The 4,614-nt window shown below is 35.2% G+C and overlaps 1 long non-coding RNA gene across 2 annotated transcripts; it reads right to left on the minus strand.

Moving 5' to 3' along the window:
* Window positions 1-1,095: 1,095 nt before the first annotated feature.
* LOC122407907 (uncharacterized) lies at window positions 1,096-3,027 on the minus strand. Of its 2 annotated transcripts, XR_006260310.1 has the most exons (3): window positions 2,701-3,027; window positions 2,508-2,616; window positions 1,096-2,430 (listed from the first exon to the last, which is right to left on the minus strand). It is a non-coding gene; the product is annotated as an uncharacterized lncRNA (long non-coding RNA). The 2 variants fall into 2 exon arrangements; XR_006260309.1 differs by having other exon boundaries at window positions 2,508-3,027.
* Window positions 3,028-4,614: the final 1,587 nt, after the last annotated feature.

Here is a 4,614-nt window from a genome sequence, read left to right on the forward strand (position 1 = left end):
ATTATTCATCTTGAAGCTGGAAATCATTTTACTGCTTATCGACAAACTCGAGGTTCAAGACAGCGATAGACTACGAACCGAATTTTCTGTTTTCGCTCATTCGTTCCCACGAAATAAAAAATATAAGCAGTTAAGAACAGCGTACTGCCCCACTTGACGAAGATTCAAGAGACAATATTAAATATATAATCTAACGAATTGAAATACGTGAATAATGGAATGGATCCATGACGTTTTTGGAAAGCTTTAAAAAGTTACTTTTATATGAGGTTTTCATCAATGATTTCGATATTCTTAAGAGCGTCGACATTATTTTTAATTCTTCATTTTATCTACTTGTTACCGTTTCAACATCCAAGGCAAAGAAAATTTTTTTTCCAGAATTTCTCGAAGAGTTTGTCACTCCATTTGTTTCCATCACCAGGAATTCGAGCAGTCAGATATAGACGTTGAAACTGAGCTACGGTGAACAAATACAATGAATTTCCCTCGAAATCACTGAATATACACAATCAACTAATTACCTCTCACTCCGAACATATTTGATATTCTGAAAAATTTCCGATCGAAAATTGTTTACGAACAGTGAAAGGTTGTTGAAGGTCCAAGTATGCTGAAGTTAATTTTCCAGTTAATCTTTCTGGATATCCTAAACTTTTGGTCACTTTTTTGTGTTCTTCTCAAGTACGTTTACAATTTATTTCTGACGGGTTGTGGTGGATGTCGCAATTTCCACATGAACATGGCTTTTATTAAAACGCATTTTCAGTAACTTCAAATATAAAAAAAAATATATTTAGTGAATTTGATAACCTAGCAACAGATTTTTTAGAAAACGTCTGTATCCATTATGTATTTTCAAAAATGCCCCACTTACATTTTTCTATGATCAAGTACTTCCAGTGATATTTCATGAAAAATCACAGTCGCTACTGCGACTCTAGATCTCTGGTAATGAACTCACTTCCATACTCGCTTCCGAATCACTATACCGGGACTCTAGATTTCTGGTAGCGAGCTTGCTTTCACAAATGTACTTAACTCCGATTCGCTACCATGACTATAGTTTTGGGAATTAGAATAATAATACGGGCGTTTATTAAGATTAATTTTTTATTCACCAGCAATCTTAAAATGAGGGTTTAAGATAAAATAAATTGATTATCAACTTTGCGTACACCTTTGGACGCTTTTACGAGTCCACTCCCAAGTAATATGAATAAAATAATGTTTTAATTAATTTGACACACCGCTTCCAATGATTGAATGTTACAAAAAATTTTCAGAAGAATATTCGACTGAAGAAATCAGTTTGCAAAACAGTTTCCTTTTTACTTTGACGTCGTTACAAATTCTAAACCAATACAAAAAAACAGATATTCCGATTCTTTTTTATTCATTCTAGATTAATAAAGAAAAAATCAATAATCTCAATCCTGCTCTACCAATACGATAACCGTATTATTTTTTCACTCACGTATTCATTGATAAGAGTTTCATTATACGTGTACGTGCCTAGCCACACGCTAATTATTCGAATTAACTTTGGTTTTGAGATTTTGTTAGAAAATCGGATCAACTTCGTTGAGACTATGTTAAAAAAAAATTGCAGTGTTTTGCTAGGGTTCCGTCGTCAATGTGAATACCGTTCTGTCTGATATTGGCACGTTCTCCAAAAGAATAATCAAATTACGCCTTTTTGTCGCATGAAAATCGTTCAATTACATTATTTCGAATAGTCATTCTGATTCATCATCAATATCAGGGATCGCTTCAAGCAAATGCCAAAGATCTAGTTTCCGAAAAAATGCGATGAGCGTCCTCATAAGATATACCAACTTCAGCTAATTCTACAGTTGATATCTCGTTTATAACAAGATTTTCCAAAACTTCCATACCATAAATTGAATTGAGTGGGTGGCCTGTATATTCTGTATACAAAAGATCTCGACATAAAGCTGGTAATAGGTATTGACTTAATGGACCTCGATTTGGGAATTTTCGCCGGAAAATTTGCAAAGTATCTACAAAACCGAGAATATCACCATCAAACGAATCGATCATCCCAGTATTCCGAATAGCTCGGACTAGGTGCATGATTTGAAACTTCGCATTATGACCAACGAGTAAAACTCGGTTTCGTGATCCCTTGAGAAATAACAAAAACTCAATCAACGCCTTAATCAAACTCAGAGTCCGCAGTTTCCTATTCATCCAAAACCAGTCTAAATATCGAAGACGTAATCCATATTGAATTGGCAGTGCCGTCGATGGAACCGGTTTTGAAGGCCTGACCCACACTATGAATCTTCTGACTCCATGTATCGCAGCAATACTGATGATGTCTCCATTCTCGCTATCGTCCGATACTATGACGCGGAAGTACACTAAATCCAAAGTACCATCAAACGGCATTTCGATTATCAGCTTCTATAGTGAATGGCAGATTACAATAAAAGTTATGATTAGGCGATTATTCTTTGAATGTTAAACATCAAATTACTTACGACTGTCGTTTTATTTGTATCTGAGTGCTGCCAATCGAGATCGATTGTTCCTGCTCCTATTTTTTTCGGAGTTCGGCGTTGAAGCTTCTAGAAATCAATGGGATTCTAGCTGATAGGATGAGAGCCACTGGTATTTAAAATCTTCTATTGTGTCACTGGTGATGTAATATTTATTTTGGAAATGATGCGATACCTTTGGTCTAAACGAGGTGAATTACACGTCGATATTTGTAGATGAGTGGACTTTTTGGTCCTTGCTCAGTTGCCGCTAAGACTTTGATAACTGGTTCTTAAATCAAGATGAATTAAAGACCGATCTCTTATTTCACAGCGTAATATGATTGATCCATCGGAGATTTTTCAAATCAAGACTGAATGCACACATTGATTTGACTCTATTCGGGAAAAGCCAGCAGGCGAGTCGGTCTTTTGGAACTTCGATCACACAGAGTTGGTATGACTAATCCCGTGAAATCAGTAGAACGAATGAACATGAACCTCTCGAAGCAACGTCTCTCACTGAAACAATATTATTTTTTGCAGCCAATAATGTAAGACGACTTTAAAACAATTTTACGATGACTCATTTCTTACAGTAAAAAAACCTTACTTGTTACATCTGATAACACGATTCCAGGTTACAATCCAGATTTTCAAGTATTGTGTTCGGTATTTTCAAATGCCTGATGCAACGACACGCCCAATCGATTGTTCATCGCACTTGATATGCATACTTTTCTACAGTAGCTTCATGAGAGTCACTACACACCAGTTATACCACTATTGTTGAAACGAGATTAAAAATTCTACTAAATCTAATCGTTCAAGGATCAATACGGAAAAACAATTATTTTTCCAAAATTAGCCTTTGAAAAAAAGTGTAAATCAGTTGTGGTCTAAAACAGTCGATTGCGTCACCAGGTAGGAAACTAAAGATAACGGTGCTCACACGAGGCCCATTTTCTATGATAGAGCATGAGCGATCCATTTGAATAATAATCCTGTTAAAACAAATAATGACCATTAGTTTTTTTTTTATCACATTTCACGTAAACGGAGAATAATTTTCGACTTTCATTGTACTCAGAACATAGAAATCCGTGGAAAGCTGAAATCACCTGTGGGCTTGATTTCATGATTTATAAAACGTGTGGATGCATACAAAACAATAGATAATACTTGGCAGCGGTGTTTTGTGACAGATTATAAACTTCCCAGAAGATTTATGTTTTTTCACGAGTGTTATTACGTTGCGGGCAAATGCCAACATCCGTGTACATTCACAGTCGCAAGAGGGAGCAGGGGCGTTCTAAGGAGGATTGTGATTTGTAGGGATGCGGTCTGAGTTGTAAGGACAGTGCTAAAGTGCCTACAATATGCAAACATTTCGTCATCGGATTCGTGAATATAAGAGACTGGTAAAATAGTTGATGGTAAATTAGGTAAACACACCGGTGAGATCTCTCATCACGATCACTACACAGAAGTCGAAAAATAAAACATTTAGGTCGTGTATCATCCACGGACAGATCACGATATTTGTAGTAATAACCTCATCATTATCCGTGATTATGTAGCATATTAGAAACGTCAGACGAATAAAACATAGATATACAGTCATGTATCACGGAATGTAGATACGTATAATCTGTATGGAATCAGATATTCTTAGTGCCGTTAAAACAAATAAACACCAAAAATGTGTGCAAAAAAAGCACAATTTTTTGATAAAATTAAAAAATAATTAAATAATATCTTTCAAACGCGTTAAGTTACAGAGCCGCAAGAGGTCACGATCGATAGAGAAAAAAAAATGAAAAATATGTAAAGTTGCAATATTCTATGAAGGTGTGTAATTATTTTTTTTTATTAAAGAAAGAGGTTTTCAAAACAATTGAAAACGCGACGGCTTCCGTGAATAGTCTCTGGCAGCGATGGATTTTGTTCTAGGATATTCATTTTTGATGACTTTTAAATAATCAAGATCATAGTATAGTCAAGTTCTGCCATTTCCTGAATATACTAACCTCAACACTGGACTTACTTAGTCGATGCAAAATATCTTCAAAAAAAACCAATAAAACAACTGACTTTATATTTCATACAA

This window comes from Venturia canescens, chromosome 3 (assembly GCF_019457755.1).
Source record: "Venturia canescens isolate UGA chromosome 3, ASM1945775v1, whole genome shotgun sequence".
Lineage (NCBI taxonomy): Eukaryota > Metazoa > Arthropoda > Insecta > Hymenoptera > Ichneumonidae > Venturia > Venturia canescens.